This window comes from Triticum aestivum, chromosome 7B, assembly GCF_018294505.1.
Source record: "Triticum aestivum cultivar Chinese Spring chromosome 7B, IWGSC CS RefSeq v2.1, whole genome shotgun sequence".
NCBI classification, from domain to species: Eukaryota; Viridiplantae; Streptophyta; class Magnoliopsida; order Poales; family Poaceae; genus Triticum; species Triticum aestivum.
Window position 1 is genome coordinate 3,827,666 of NC_057813.1, and position 17,158 is coordinate 3,844,823.

Consider the following 17,158-nt stretch of genomic DNA (forward strand, 5'->3'; position numbering starts at 1 on the left):
TCCCCATCCAGGGGGAGGCCATGGAGGAGGAAGCACAAGGGGGAGGACCTCTCCTCCTCTCTCTCGGTGGCGTCGGAGTGCCATCAGGAGGGGAATCATCGCCGCAGTGATCGTCTTCATCACCATCATCATCACCATCCTCATCTCTTTTACGCAGTCCACTCTCCCGCTCCCCGTTGTAATCCCTACTTGAACATGGTGCTTTATGCCACATATTGTGATCCAATGATGTGTTGCCATCCTATGATGTTTTGAGTAGATATCTTTTGTCTTTGGGTTGATTGATGATCTAGATTGGTACGAGTTGTATGTTTTCTTTTGGTGCTGTCCTATTGTGCCCTCCGTGTCGCGCAAGCGTGAGGGATTCCCGCTGTAGGGTATTGCAATACATTCATGATTCGCTTATAGTGGGTTGCTTGAGTGATAGAAGCATAAACTTGAGTAAGGGGGTTGTGGCGTATGGGATAAAGGGGACTTGATGCTTTAATGCTATGGTTGGGTTTTACCTTAATGATCTTTAGTAGTTGCGGATGCTTGCTTGAGTTCCAATCATAAGTGCATATGATCCAAGAAGAGAAAGTATGTTAGCTTATGCCTCTCCCTCATATGAAATTGCAATGACAACTACCGGTCATGTTAACAATTGCCTAGGATTATTCCGCACACCGATCCATCATTATTCCACACTCGCTATTTATAATATTTAGTAATATATTCTAACTTTATGATAACAACACCTACTTTTATATTTAGCTCTCCGATATCATGCAAAGTTATCCTCTTCATACCCACAATGTAGTTTTATTTCTTGTATCTAGTTGGAAGCAAACCTTCGGTGTACGTAGAGTCGTATCAGTGGCAGATAGGACTTGAGAGAATATTGATCTTACCTTTAGCTCCTTGTGGGTTCGACACTCCATACTTATCACCTCCACCTTTGGAAATTGATACTATGATTCCCTGCACTTGGGGATTATCATCGACAAGAGGGTCGGTTTCAAATTCCGGTTCACATACCTCCTAGATTAAAATATCTCTATGTCAACTTGATGGCCATAATTGTCATAAATGTGAAATGCAACAAATAGTTATGAAAGAGAATTTACCACATCCGAATCATAAAACGGGTGAGGGCCGACGGGGACGGACATCAAGACCATGGCACTATGTATAAGAAACAATCATACAAAGTAAGAAAATTATACATACCAACTATATAAATCGTACAAGTACAACATAAAAATTTGAATACCTAATAATCACTATCAATAATGACGTGCTCATCATCATCATTAATAAATTCATCATCATGATCACTATCGGTAATGACGTGCTCATCATCATCATTAATAAATGCATAAGCATGTGGAAGGCCACTACGTAATCGTTCAAGCATTGACAGGTCATCTGCAGCAGTAACTTCTTCTTCTTCTGGCTCTTCTGGTTCCGACTCGGGGTCGGATTCACTATCGTTGTCTACTTCAATGTTCTGGGGTGGAGTAGAGCGTTTCTTGAAAAGTTTTTTGGCAAGAGGTGTTTCTTGGAAGAATTCTTCTTCGTCATATGTGTCTTGGTTAATGTGACATTCATAATCCTCTTCATTGGGGGGAGGTGGTCTAACACTTGGCGGCACTTCATAAACGACATCCCAACCACTGAGATTTGGATCACTTTGACAGGCCCACGGTAGATAAAAAACTTGGGTTGCCTGTTGAGCCGTAATATAGACATCGGGAACATCCAAATGGGTGCTTTGGTTGATTTCGACTAGCCCTATATGTTCATGAGTCCTTCTAGTCTCCCTGGGCTGGAACCAATAACATCTGAAGACTACGACGTTTGGTGGGTTTTCACCATAGAATTAAAGTTCATAAATTGCTTCAACTCTTCCATAATACTTGACACCTCCTTCGCCGATAGCAGAGACACAACAATTTGTAGACTTTCGGTCGGCCATAGATAGCTCTTTGCCATAGGTACGAAAGCGATACCCGTTGATGTCATAATTGTCAAATGAACGGGCCTTATAGTCAAAACCATTAGCTACTTGTCTCAATTCGGCATCCATAATCTCTAAATTAGCCTACAAGTTTAATACGAAAGGAATATTGCATTAGTCGCAAATTAGCCAAAGAAATGAAAGGGTCTAATGGAAATTACCCTTTTTCTGAACCAAGAGATGAAACCGGGATATTTGCCTCCTTGCTTTGCCAGAAGCTCATACTCTTCGACGGAATCCTATTGGTCACCGCTCCATATGAGAATATGACGACGCATCGACTGCATCAAATATCCAGGAATAAGAGCAGTTCAAAGAAATTAGTAGTTGCAAAATAATGTAACAAGATCTTACTCGATGTACGGCCGCACTTCTGTTAGGTTGTTAAAGAGATACAGCAAAATGGTCCGCCATTCTTCAACATCCAACGATACTGGTTTCCAAGCACTGGATGGTGCGAGATTCCCTTTGAATAGGCTGAGGTTGGATTGACCCTTTTTAGGCTCGTCAGCATTGTATCGTGGCTTCGGATTATACAAATGACGATTTTTGGCTTCGTAGTGTGTTGTCATGAAGTTTGACGCCTCCTCAGTGATGAATGCCTCAGCCATCGATGCTTCTATTCTACGTTTATTTTTACATTTTGCTCGAATCGTCTTCTACATCCTCTCAGTTGAGTAGCACCAACTATTTTCCACGCCCCCCCCCCCCAATCATGACTTGGTCGGGAGATCCAAAATCAAGTGTTGCATTGGATTAAATAAGCTTGGCGGAAAGATCATCTCTAACTTGCAGATCAACTCCGGCGCCAACTGTTCCATTTCTTCTAGGAGGCCAGGCGATAGTTCTTTCGCACAAAGAACACGGAAGAAATAGCTCAGCTCTGCCAGTACTAGCCTTCATCCTCAGGGATGAAGCCACGCAACATCACCGGCATTATCCGCTCTATCCATATGTGCCAATCATGACTTTTTAGACCAAATATTTTCAATTTATCAAGACTCGCTCCCCTCGAGTATGTGTAGATCGCGTTTGTTTTCCCATGCTTTGCTCCGGATCCGATGCAAAATTTTGGCAGCACCTCCCCGCTGTTCTCCTGATACACGTCTCGGAAATAAGCAGAGAGGATGTGTACCCGGAGAACAACAGGGAGACAATGACAAAATTCTGCATCAGATCCGGAGCTGAGCATATGGGAAAACGAACCCAAATCTACACATACTCGGGTTGTCCATGGATAACATTGGGCAATTCGAAAGAATCATGATTATAAAAATGCAAATGCATGCATATTTATAGATGTAACCCTTTCGAACGGGAGACGCATAGTGGTTATGCATACTGATGATTCAAACCTATAGCTAGCAAGTTTCATCGGCACGAAGACCGGAATAGAGCAAATGAAGGGGGGAGGAGGAGATGTCATTTGTGCTCACCAACGAACGTAGGGGCGGAGCTCGTCGAACACTAGACCCTCGCAACGACGAAATTACTGCATTTAAATCGAAAGATGGGTAACATAGCAAGTATTCGACACCGACGGCCACATGTACCTCGCAGTGACGATACTTGCTATTTACGGTACCATCGACACCGAGGAACCCTCTAACTCGCTCGTCCTCGGATAAACTAAATAGCAACTACCATCGGTGCAAGGTACATGAGGCGGTCGGCGTTGAACACTAGATCCACATCCCACAAGTGAAGCCGGCCCCCGGCGTCCCGCAACAATAGTTCTGGTGGCCGATGACGGTCAAACACCTTGGGGAATATGTCTGGCAGCCTCTGCGATGAGGATTAAAACCAACTTTTGAAATTTCAAACAACCAAACCGACTTAGTTAGTTTGGGTGTTTCGAGTTTCAACACTTAGCTTTCAATCGTCATCTCTGAGGCTGCCAGACAAATTCGCAATGGTGTTCGACCGCCATCGACACCGAGAACTGTTGTTGCTGGACGCAGGACCCCTGTGTCACTTGTGGGACGTGGATGTAGTATTCGACACCGACAGCCACATGTACCTCGCACTGACGATACTTGCTATTTAGGGTACCATTTACACCGAGAACCACCTAATTAACCCCCAAATTCGCAATGGTTTTCGACCGCCTAACTATCCCCTCGGCAACCCTCTTCCTTTTTCTCTTTTTCCTCTTCTTCTACTTCGTCTTTTTTTCAATTTTCTTCTTCTTCTAATTATCTAAACCTAAATCTGGTAGTAAACTAATTCTACCACTATAACCTAATTAAACCTAAACAGAAAAAACAGTAAAAGAAATCACCTTGGCTCGGCGGTGGTGGAGCAGGCGGTGGGCGCCGGGGCGGGGCGGGCGCCGCCGGGGCCGCAAGCCGGGGCGGTGGGGGCGGGCGGCAAGCCGGGGCAGGGGGTGGTGCGGGGCGGGGCGGCGAGCCGGGGCGGGCCAGGCGCCGCGGCGGGGGTGGTGCGGCAAGCCGGGGCGAGGCGGCGGGGGTGCGGCGACGAGCCGGGGCGGGGTGCGCGGCATGGCGGCGGGGCGGTGTGGCGATAGGGCGGTGGGGTGGTGGGGCGATGGGGCAGGGCGGCGTGGCAGCGGGGCGGCAGGGCGATAGGACGGGGCGGTGGGGCAAGGTGGAGGGACGGAGCGGCGGTCGAGGGCGGTGGCGCGGGTGGTGAAGGAGGAGGAGATCGAGAGAGAGAGAGAGAGAGAGAGAGAGAGAGAGAGAGGCGTGGGGGCGTGGGCGCGGCCCGACCCTATTTAGTAGGTCACAGTTCTTTGCCATCTGCTAGCAGACGGCAAAGTGCGTACCTAGTGGGGTGGGGCAGGGGGGAAACGGATGACCTAACGGCCATTTTCTTTGCCGACAGTTGGCAGACGGCAAAGAAGTTTTGCCGTCAGCCAGCAGACGGCAAAGAAAATGGCCGTTAGGGCACCCTCGTAAGCCCGCCACCCACCCTCTTTGCCGTCAGCTAGCTGACGGCAAAGATATGCTGATGGCAAAGCCTTCCGTTGACGTCCGCTGCCTTTTTGCCGTCCGTTTTCTTGTGGCTGATGGCAAAGACCTTCTTGCCGTCAGCCAGCGGACGGCAAAGAGTTAGCAGACGACAAATAAGCTAATAACATTAGTGGTACTTTAAAAAAACATAGACATATTTTTTTAAAATTCTTCAAATTTGTTAATATTGATTAAATTTGTGGATATTTTTAAGCTTATGGTCATTTAAAGTTTGTGAACATTTTTAAAATTTGAAAACAATTTTTTGTGACCATTTTTTTAAACCATGAATATATTTAAAAATCATGATTTTTTCCTAAAATTCATGATTTTTTTAAAGTCATAATATTTTTAAAGTTCCTTAAGCATCATTTAATTTAACTAACCTTTTCAAATAAAAAGAGATAGGTGATTTTTTCTGAGCTAGCAGTGGGGTGAGTGAAAAAAAAACTAAACGAGCGAGAGGAGTTGAGAGCCAAGTTGAGCGAGCAAGAGCTTCGTGTGCTGAACTAGGACTTTCTGTTCCTAGGACTTTCCTGTTCCTATCTATAAGGGAGAAGTGCTCCTGCCTGTCCGTCGTGCTCTTTGTAGAACACCCTGTTATTTTCTGAAATCAACCCGTGGTCCAGATTTAAGTAAGTTCAGAAAATATATTTTGCTTTTTGCAATTGTTTTATAAAAATCAACCCGTGGTCCAGATTTGAGATTGTCTAGAAAAACCTTTTGCTTTTTGTAGAAAACCACTGATATTTGGGTTAATCAAGGACAAATTCAAATGCTTTAAAAAATATGTGTAATGCCAATTTTACATGTTATATATGGAATATGATAAGAAAAATGTGTACAATCTAAATCTGATATTATTTTACATGTTAACAATTCTAAAAACACTATTTAGGATGCAAACTTAATCAATAGCTCACAAGCCGTCTTTCTTTCTTATCGTTGCCGATCTGGATTGGAAATGAACACCTCAGTAAAACCAGATTGGTGACGAAAGAAACCATCTATATCACGCATGCATGCCTCGGCAAAACCTCGCAGGGGAGAAAGAATGCAGATTTCTCATCTTATGTAGTGTGAGAGACAAGCCTTAGGATTGACCATATTCAAACGTGTTGTAATTGTGTGAGCCCTGATGCCACCGTCGACGGGGGTGAAAGAAGTATAAGTGGCACCACAGATGTGATGCCATGTTAAAATAAAGGACATAGATCTATTGGGGTTTTGAGTCATGATAACTGGGTTAGCGACACGTTTTTTTTTCTCCTGTTGCATCGCATAGACACTTTTGCTAGTGATATCCTAGGAACAAAGGAGGCCTTAATAAAAGTAACCAAAGTGACAAAATAAGACATTGCCGATGCATGTGCTTGGGCTCCTGAATTACCTAGTTACTAAGAATTAATAGATTTACTAATATCGATCAGTCGATTTCGGAAAATGCAAACTCAGTTTCTTAGTACAAAAAATGCAACTTGCACGTTTTTCAGAAAACTATAGCCGCATGTTAAAAAGTGCAAGTTGTACTTTCCATATGGAGGGAAAACCTCAATCAACTGGTGGACCTAATTATAAATGCATATTGCTGGTATGCCCATTGTGGTTAGAACAGTGCAAGCATTGATATGCTAGCCGCTCTGTAATCCACGCCCACTTTTCACAATCTTTTGCTGATGTATAAATATGTGCTCAGCAATCTAAACACGAAATATAAGCCCTCCACTTCCTCTTGTTGATTCATCTACTAGCTGGTCGCAGTGAAGACGTTCACACTCTTTTCATATCCGTCCCGCCACCACCGCCATGGTACTACTCCTAGACAATCGATTTTTCATTTGGCATGGTTCTTCCGCAGAATTCCACCTCTTCTTACTTTTTCTATGTGTATCTACTGTGACCACCCTCCTATACCTCATGAGCCGTTCGCGCACAGTATACGTTGTTGATTATGCGTGCTTCCGGCCAAACTCGAACTACCGCATCAGCAAGGCCGCATGGATTGAGAATATTCACCATTCCCGGTCCTACGATGACAGCGGCCACCTTCGCTTCTTGACCCGTATTTCTGAGCGGTCAGGCCTTGGTGATGAGACCTACCTTCCTCCTTACCTTCATCATATCCCGCCATATTATTGTTTAAGTGAAGCCCGTGCTGAGGTGGAGTTGTCCATCTTCACGACCATAGATGACCTGCTCCTGAAGACGTCTATCAACCTTGATGCAATCGCCATACTCATCGTGAACTGCAGCATCTTCAGCCCAACTCCGTCCCTTGCTGACATGATCATCAGAAGATATAAGCTTCGAGATAATATTTGCAACGTGCAACTGTCTGGGATGGGCTGCAGCGCAGGGCTAATCGCCATGGGTCTGGCGAAGAACCTTCTGCAGAACTCTCCCTCTAGTGCGCATGCGCTGGTTGTGTCCACAGAGATCTTGACTGGGACCTACTACACCGGGAGGAAGCGCGAAATGCAGCTGACCAACATGTTGTTCCGCATGGGTGGCTCGGCGGTGCTCCTCTCAACATCGACTAACAAAGCTCGTTTTGAGCTGGCACACGTAGTTCGGAATTGTACCAGCTCCCAAGACAATGCATACCGATGTGTATCTTATGAGGAAGATGGTGAGGGAATTCTTGGTCTCAATTTATCCAAGGACCTTGTGGACGTCGCTGGCAAGGCTCTCGGGGCTAACATCACCACAGTTGGACGGCTTATTCTCCCGTTGTCAGTCAAGATTTTGCATTTTTGCTCTCGTTCATCTTACGGAAGGTGCTAAGTGGAACCACGAAGCCATATGTGCCTGATTTCTGCAAAGCTTTCGAGCATATGTGCATACATGCAGGTGGTCGAGCGGTAATCGATGCTGTGCAGTGTAGCCTCAGCCTGCTTGATGAGCATGTTGAGCCATCAAGGATGACACTTCACAAGTTTGGGAACACATCGAGTAGCTCGGTATGGTACGAGCTGGCATACAGTGAGGCCAAGGGTCGAATGAGGAAAGGGGACCGAGTTTGGATGATTGGATTTGGCTCTGGATACAAGTGTAATAGTGCAGTGTTAAAGTGCATCCAGCCAGCAAAAAGTGCTGATAAGGCATGGCAAGATTGCATCAATCGCTACCCAATAGATGTTCCTAAGGAGGTGTAGAATATGATGTTATTTTGGTCATCTAGGACTATATTTGCTTCTGTGGGTTTTGTGCTACCTGCTTGGCGTACCGCATGATGTATGCAGTGAGTAATTTTAGCTCGGGGTTTGTCGGTTGGTGACATGTCAAAGTGGAAAAATGATTTACTATGTTTTCTTTTTGATGTTTTCCATCGCGTCGTATAAAACTCAGCCGCTCTTTGGCTGAGTAATGTACATTTGCCTGGCAATGGTAACTAGTGGGTTCTGCTGCAGTTTTATTGGAGATGATTGCATTTTTACTGACGTGCTTTGCCTGGTACTACTTGGGTCGTTGCATTACAGTTGTCTGCGAGCCAGCATTAGATGGTTGTTGCTAATAATCGGAGGAAAAAACAATCACCAGCCAGCAAACGAACAACTATAATTTCATTTGTCAACTTGTAAAATGCTCATCTATGCAACCTTGATTCAACTACTGAATTTCCTATCCACTCATCTATGGGATACGTTGCCCATACAGTTGCGAACATAATGAATTTAAGGGTAATGATGAATTTCACAAGTTTTGGACGCAGAAATATAGGGTGTATAGTTTTTGGCACGGCAGTTAAAGAACACACATGGAAGGAAAATTTCACAAGTTTTAGGCGGGATTACATCTTACTAATTGACATGAGAAAATAGATGAGCTTACCTGATATAAGGAAGTGTAATCAAATCCCTAGAAAAATTATCCAAACGAATGGTGTAACGTAATAAACCTTATATTTTAGATTTTATTCTCAAAAACCTATACACTTTATATCAAGGAACGGATGGAGTATTTAAATACACTTTATTTTGACTTGAAGGCACTTGTATATTTATGAATTTTCATATTTTTGAAAAACTCACAAGATGTATTGGACGCTCAATAGTATTGTCCCTATTATTTGATTATCTAGTAGTGGACGTAATTACTTCTCTGAATTTAACCATTGTTAGAGACGTCCACCGGGTAATAACGGATGCAGCTAGCCCGGGTCCATCCATACGTGAAGATGGTTGTATACACACCCACCCAACTGTGTTGCACTTGTACCCTGCACTGAATCCGATCATCCACACCCTGTTGCCTTTTTTCATCTAGCGTTTGGCCTCGATGTATGATAACTCATACCGCACCGATGTGGTCGACTGTTTTCCAAATCGATGCAGAGTCATCTTCGATGGCTCAATATTCTTGTCTGATAGATTAAGACCATGTTGTACTGAGGTGATAACCGTCGGTCCATCGAGGATGCAGAAGTGCTCAAATCCAACACAAAAGTTGGGAACATATAGCATGATCTTCCTCCAATTGAGCACATTTTTCTCCACATAGAAGAATAAAAACTTGAGAAGCTCTGATGCCGGTAGGACAAGAGGCCTGGTTGTCATTATATTGGCCTTGACCGTGTCCTTAGTGACATCCATAAGGTCTTTAGAGAGCAATTCCTAGGGTTCCCTTGTCATCTTCCTCTTGATAAACACACTAGTAAGCAATGTTGTTTGCCGCAGTGATCGTTTGTGTGAGATGGCCAAGCCGAAACCGGGTCTTATACTTGGAAGTGGACAACAACTTTGCAGCACCGCCTATCGGAACAAGATGTTAACCAACTGCATGGAGCATGTATTTCCCGCATAGTAAGATGACCCAATGGTCTTTGTGGATACCACCAACACGTGCAACCCCCAAGGCATGACCTGCAACATCCTGCTTGCGAGCCCCACTGAGGTCACCGCTGCAGAGCATGCCATCCCAGAGAGGTTGATGACACGAAGATCACCTCGCAACTTGTATCTGTTTACAATCATATTAACCATGGAAGGTACCGGGCTAAATGCACTGCAGTTCGTGATGAGAGCACCAATCGCTCCGCGGTTTATGTGTGTTTTAGCCATAAGGTCGTCGATCACAAAGAAGACTACCAACTCTACTTTGGCACGTGCTTCGTATATAATGATGTACAGGTGGGACACATGTCTGATCGCTCATGGCCGAGCGCTCAAGAATAGTAGCAATGAAGTTGACGGTAGAAAAATTATCGAATAAAGGAGAGAGATGTGCATGCTAGAGGAAGGCACTTTTAAAAGGAGAATGACCCTCGGCCTCTGTATCTGGCCGATGCATATGCAACCATTTTATTAATTATTCACAAAGACCTTACAAAGTAATGCATCAGATAATCTCAAGCTAGCATCTTGATAACATCTGTCGCTACACCTATTCACTTGATGAAGGGGTGCCGATTGTCCAAGCTGAATACCAAATAGACATCGCACAAGCCTAAATCTAAAGCCGGAGGGCCCAACCAAGCCGTGTTGCTGGGTATGAGGCACACACCGGTCCAATGCACTCTCAGAGGCCGCCATGCCGCCTTATACCGATCCATCTCCAGAGCAGGAACTGTCGCATCGACCTTGCCAAGCCTGATGTCGACGCCACCATAGTGCCAGACAACACCGACATCCTGCACGTATCCATCCACACACGCCCATCGCCAAAACTGTGTAGCTCCATGCCGCCGAGATCCACCGTCGGCCTTGTGGTAGACGTAACACTGCTCCTCCTCTTGTCCCCTCCAGCCAGCACTTGCTCCAAAACGATGCCCACAGGAGGGAGAATGACACCGAAGGCGTCGTCATCCTCCGATCTGGTAGACCCAGATCTAGGGTTTCCCCCGAAACATCCTGATCGAGTTAACATGACATGCAACGACAATGCCTCGAGAAGGAAACAACGTCAGAGACATTGCCATCGTCTGCCAAGACCGCAGTCAGGCACGATTTTCATTGGAAGCCACATCATCCCGGTATTGCAGCTGGCTGGAACCGCGCGGAGCCTCGCCATGAAGATGTATGACGCCGCTGATACTCCGGTGGAGATCCTCCATCCCCTCACCGAAGCCCTCATCGCCCCACCAACCATCCACGTGAAAAATCTACGATGGATCTTGGTGTGATCCAGATCCGCAGCTATTGCCACGCCCACCATCTCCAAAGAAGCAGCCTGTTCCCGGTGGCCGTGGGGCTAGCACCGCCGCCGCACGACCAGGGGCGCCGCCTTGGCCGCTGCGCACATGCTCCTGGTTGGACTCGCCCCAGCCGATCCATGAGGGTCACAGCCGTATCCAGCACCCCTGCCCCTTCGGCACAGGACCCGCCGCCGCCGCGGCCTATGCCAGCGGCAACGGCGGAGGGGAGGTTGCATGGTGTTTGGCTGCTAGCGGCGCTGAGATCGGACCTGGTCGAGGAAGGTTTCCTTTTTTAATCCCAAGTCGGAGCTTGGTCGGAAGCAAGCATAGTCAATAAGGTATACAACTCTACGACGGAGTGAAGGTAGATGGTAGGCGCGGTGATCAGTAGAATAATGGTAAGGAGTATGTGGATAGAACTATGTTGGGGCACTATTTCGGGTGCAGTGGTAAGCCATGGTGCAACTTTTTTGACAACACCAGTTGCGAGTGTGGTTGTGCCAGTTCTTTTGGGCGGCTTAAAAAATAAGATACCTCGCTTAAAAGATAAGCCGCTTGCAAAATTCGTTGAGGCTTCTAGAATAGTACTCCCTCCGTTCCGAATTACTTGTCGCACGTATGGATGTATCTAGATGTATTTTAGTTTTAAATACATTTATTTCAGCGACGAGTAATTTAGGACAGAGGGAGTAATTCCATAATTAGTTTAGAAGTCTCAATGAACAAAGGAGACGGCTTATGACAAAAGCTAGGGAGGAGGCGGCTTATTTTTTAAGCCGCCAAAAAAACTGGTCCGGAAGGGCGAGGATGTTGGCAGTGTGATTGTACATTAATTTGAGGCGCTTGAGATGAGACCGCGAACTCATGTTGTTGCTGGGTGGTGTAGTTTACGTGCAGAAGGACAGGAAGCAACCGTAACGGTATGAGATATTTATACAAGGCACATGATGTACTCTGTAATGTTGTAGTAGTCATTCTATATATTTTCGAAAAGCCTCCAACTGTGCATGTGCCAACTGCGCCTTGTCCTTGGAATCTTCCGTAGCAACATTCATATCATCGGACGAATAATGTCATAGGCTCATGGGGCATCTGGATCAAAGATTTCTGCAATAGTACAAGAGCCATGATAGCTGTACGTATCAGACCTTGCATCCCTACTTCTCAACTACTCCACAGAATATTATTCGCGGTGCCCATAGTGTAGTCCATGTTTTCCATATCACACGCTGCAGGAGCACTATCATGAATCATCCAGATTATTAAGGGGACGTTAGAACAATAGATATTGAAGAGAACAAGAGGTTTTGAATGTACAACCCAAGTAATTAACGATGTATTGTCACGTTTGCTCATGGTGACTTTTCGGGTCCGGATTCCGTAGATTCGTTATTTCAAAACATTTTATCTCATAAACCGTGTGTCCAAATCTTGAACCGTTTTCACCGTTGGATTTCTTGCATCGAGTCTTCAAAAGTAAATCCCATGTAAATAGGTTTCATCAACCTACTTTTTCACCAAAAACCCGGAAAAAATGAAAACCAAAAAACCGGGCAAGTCCCCCGAAAATTGAAAATCCTGAAAAAACCAAAAAAAAGAGAAACAAAAAGAATAATGAAAACTGAAAAACCGAAAAAAAAACAAAAACCAGAGACAAAGGTACACTTATGTTTTTCAGTTTGTTTTTGCGAAGCACAAGCTATACTTTTTTGGGAGCAACATATGTTATGCTTCTTGCATAGGCAAAGCTATGCTTCTCTCGCAAGCACACCTGTGCGCTTTCCTTTTTTTTTTTTGCAGAAGCACATCATGTTCCTCTTGCGAAATCAAAACTGTGCTTTTCTTTTTCTAGAAAGCAAAAATATGCTTTTTGTGGAAACACATGTTGTGCTTCTCACAGAAGTATGGTTTTGTTTCTCACGGATGTGCTTTTTTCCTTTTCACGAAGCACAACTGTGATTCTCATTGAAAAAAGCATGGCTTCCCGAAAAAAGAAACACACAAAATTTGTTTTTTCTCATCAAAACCTAGAAAAAACTAAAAAAACAGAAAAGTTAGAAAAACAATAATAGAAGCAAAACCCAAAAAACACATGCAAGATAAAGTTAAAGCCGAAATCCTGAGGGTGCGTCCAGCGTGCATCACTTGGTGGTGACTGGAAACACCACTTAGCAAGTTCTCAGGCTCTTGAAATAACCTCCACGGGAGCCCCTGAATGGATACCCGTTCTTTGATAGGAAAGTTGCTCCCTTGCATGTGGCATGTGAAGCAGAAAGTACATTATGGACGAATGGGCATATGAACCTACTTCGAAAAATTCATTTCTAAATGCCAAAAAAAATCTAAAAACAATTTCATCCATACATCTTCACATTTTATGTGCGCACAAAAAGTTTCACAGAAAAACAACTTTTCTTTGGCCTGTGCAAAAAAGAAAAATAAATGTCTCATGGAATTCTACTTAAAAGCACTAAAATTTGTCTTTTTCGCAGGGGCAAGATAAAAACGTATTTTTTCACAAAACTTAGTTCCACGCACACATGTTGCGAAGATGTATGCATGAAGTTTTGTTTCAATATTTTTTGCATTTTAAAACACGTTAAAAATGCATTTTTTAAAAGCTGGTTCAGGATTGTTGAATATATGTGTACGTGTATAATGTGTCTTGGGTTTCCACCTCCTAGTTCATTTGTATAGTTAAGATTGTGGCCCTCCTCCGTACTCATATATACGTGCCTGATGCACCAACCAATGCATTGTGTTTGCACAGTCTATATTTCATATTCTACATGGTATCTACCGCAGGTCGGTCGACCTAACCCTAGCCACCACCGCCGCGCGTCCTCCGCACCGCCGCCGCCGCTTTCCCACCCGCCGCTGCCACCCGACGCCGCGCACGCACCGCGCCGCTGCCACCACCGATGGTCGCCGCTGCACTCTGCTCCCCCGCTTCCACAACCTCCTCCTCCCAACCCTAACCATAGCTGCCGCCGTTCCACCCCGCCGCCACAGCCGCCGCCACCGCCGCTCTCCTTAGCCGCAGCCGCTGCCCCGTGTCGCCGCCCTTCCCCAGCCCCGCTTCCGCCCTCTCTCCCTCTAGCCGCCGCCGCTATTCTCCATAGCCGCCGCCACCGCGCCACCTCTGCTCCCTAATGCCGCCGGTGCACCGGGCCGCCGCCGCATCCAGCCGACGCCGCCCATCCCCACAGCGCCGTCGCGACCACTCCTCCGAGCCGCCGCTGTTCCTCTGGTTGTCGCCACCCAGGCCACCGCCGCACCCACTCCAGCCGCCGCCGCCTCCCTGGCCGCCACCGCGCCTTCTACCCCAACCACCGTCGTCGCCACTACGATGTCTTCTGCCGCGTTGTCTCCCTTCGGCCACATGTACGCGGGCACGCCGGCTCCCTTCACCCACATGCAGCCGGCCCCGCCAATGGCTGGAGGCCCGCTCCGCCCGCCCTGGTTCAGCTCCCCGGCAGCTACACCACGCCGCAGGCTTTCCCGGTGGGCCATCCGGCCTACTTCGACGTGCCGCAACAGCTAGCCGATGCCGGCTCCGCAGCTCTGCCCGTCCCGCCGATGGCTGGCGGCCATGTTCCGCCCGCCCCGGTTTAGCCCTATGGTGGCTTCGCCTCGCTGCCGGTCTCACCGCCATGGGACCTTACTCCTTTGGCTACCCTGCACTCGGCCCCATCAACGAACAACTAAGTCACTGGCAGCGCTTGGTACACAGACTCGAGCGTCACCGCCCACTTGACATCTCATCCCGGTACCCTAACCTCTTTCACTCCGGTTCATAATCCTACTCGCATCACCATTGGTAACGGTTCTTCTCTACCTATCACACATGTTGGTCGTACTTTGTTTCCTTCCACATCTACGCCTGTCACTATGTCTAATGTTCTTGTTTCTCCTGATTTAGTTACGAACCTTGTCTCTGTTTGTCGTCTTGCTTGTGAGAATCCCATTACCGTTGAATTTGATGATGTGGTTTTTCTGTGAAGGACGCCCGTACTCGGATGGTCCTTCACCGCTGTGATAGTCCTGACGAGCTCTATCCGATGCACTCCTTCGCACCGCCTCCACCACCCAGTCGCCCTTGCCGCAGGTGTCAATCTTTGGCATGCTCAATTGGGGCACCCGAACCCCACCACTTTGCGTCAATTTCTTTAGAGTTTTTCATTCTCATGCAATAAGATCAACGACCATACTTGTGAGGCTTGTCATCTTGGAAAGCACGTTCGTCTCCCCTTTAGCACCTCTACCACTATTTCCACTTTTCCGTTTCAGTTATTGCATAGTGATGTTTGGACATCCCCGGTTGCAAGCAACACGGGCTACCTATACTATTTGGTGATCTTAGATGATTTCTCTCATTATGTGTGGACATTTCCTCTTTGTCGCAAGTCCGACGCCCTTGCCACACTAACCTCCTTTTATTCCTACGTCACCACACAGTTCGGCAATCCTATCCTTGCATTACCGACTAACAACAGAAAAGAGTTTGGCAACATCGTTGTTCATAGCCTTCTAGCCTCTCACGGCACTATCTTCCGCCTCACTTGTCCCTACACGTCCCAACAAAATGGCCATGATGAGCATATCCTTCGCACTCTTAATGACTGCGTCCGCACGTTGCTATTTCACTCTAACGTGCCTCCCTGGTTTTGGCCGGACGCTCTCGCCACTGCCACCCTCCTCATCAACATCCGCCTGTGAAGCCCACGCTGGAACTATGCCCCTCATCATCTCCTCTTTGGTGCGCCCTCATCTTATGATGGCCTTCACATTTGGATGTCTCTGCTATCCTAGCATCGCCGCCACTGCGCCTCATAAGCTTGCACCTCGCTCCGCCGCTTGCATCTTCCTCGGCTACCCAACTAACACCAACGCATATGGCTGCTACAATTCTGTCTCACATCGTGTATTCACCTCCCGACACGTTTACTTTAATGAGAAGGTGTTTCCATTTCAGCAGGTACCTCCTGTCGCCCCGTCGTCACCGGCCACTGGCAGCCCTCCAGCGACCCCGTCAGGTGGACGGCCCCGCTCGGTTCTTGGATCGCCTCTGGGCTGCGGCGGTCCTCGCGCCGTGGGACGAGCTGCGCCTCGCACCCCCAGGACGTCCCTCGCCGACTCCATCAGGGGCCTCGGCATCGCCCGCCTTGCCGGCATCTTCGCCGGTAGCTGCTGCGCCGCCGGCATCTTCACAAGCAGCTGCTGCATCGCTGGCATCTTCGCCAACCACCTCGGGCGCCGCTCCGTCACAGGCCGCTTCGCTGGTATCCCCACCGGCCACCTCAGGGCGGCCTCGGCTGCCTCCGCGGGCGCGGCCCCCTCGAGCTCCATCTCGGGCGCGGCCTCCCCCTCGGTCGGAGCCGCCCCTGAGGGAGTCCTAGATTAGGGGGTCCTCGGGCGCCCGGTCTATTGATGTGGGCCGGACTGATGGGTCGTCAAGATACAAGACAGAAGATTATCTCTCGTGTCCGGAGGGGACTCTCACATGCGTGGATGGCAAGTATAGGTGGCCGGATATAATATTCCTTTCTGTAAAACCGACTTTGTACAACCCTGAGCCCCTCTGGTGTCTATATAAACCAGAGGGTTAGATCAGAGGCAAGATGAGAATATTGCTAGGCTAGCTATCTAGGGTTAGCCGAATCGATCTCGAGGTAGATCAACTCTTGTAACCCATATACCATTGAATATAATCAAGCAGGAGTAGGGTTTTACCTCCATTAAGAGGGCCCGAACCTGGGTAAACACTGTGTCATTTGTTCATAGTTACCATTGATCGTCAGACGTATAGCTTGGGCCCCCTACCCGAGATCTGCCAGTTTTGACATCGACATTAGTGCTTTCATTGAGAGCTCCACTGTATCGTCAACAGAAGGATCGATGGCTCACCTCTTCATCAACAATGATGTCGCGTCCAGGGAAACCTTTCTCCTTGGACAAGTCTTTGTGTTTGGTGGCTTCATGCTTCGTGCCAACTCGATCGGCCGCCTCGAGGAGGTCGATAGTTACGCCCCCGGCCACCAGATCAGGTTTGGA

The 17,158-nt window shown here is 47.3% G+C and overlaps 2 pseudogenes; one reads left to right on the forward strand and one right to left on the reverse strand.

The window, feature by feature from the left end:
• Positions 1 to 6,710: 6,710 nt before the first annotated feature.
• Positions 6,711 to 8,221, forward strand: LOC123155758 (3-ketoacyl-CoA synthase 5-like; annotated as a pseudogene).
• Positions 8,222 to 9,078: 857 nt separating this feature from the next.
• LOC123156194 (3-ketoacyl-CoA synthase 5-like) lies at positions 9,079 to 14,086 on the reverse strand (annotated as a pseudogene).
• Between the last annotated feature and the right edge of the window lie 3,072 nt (positions 14,087 to 17,158).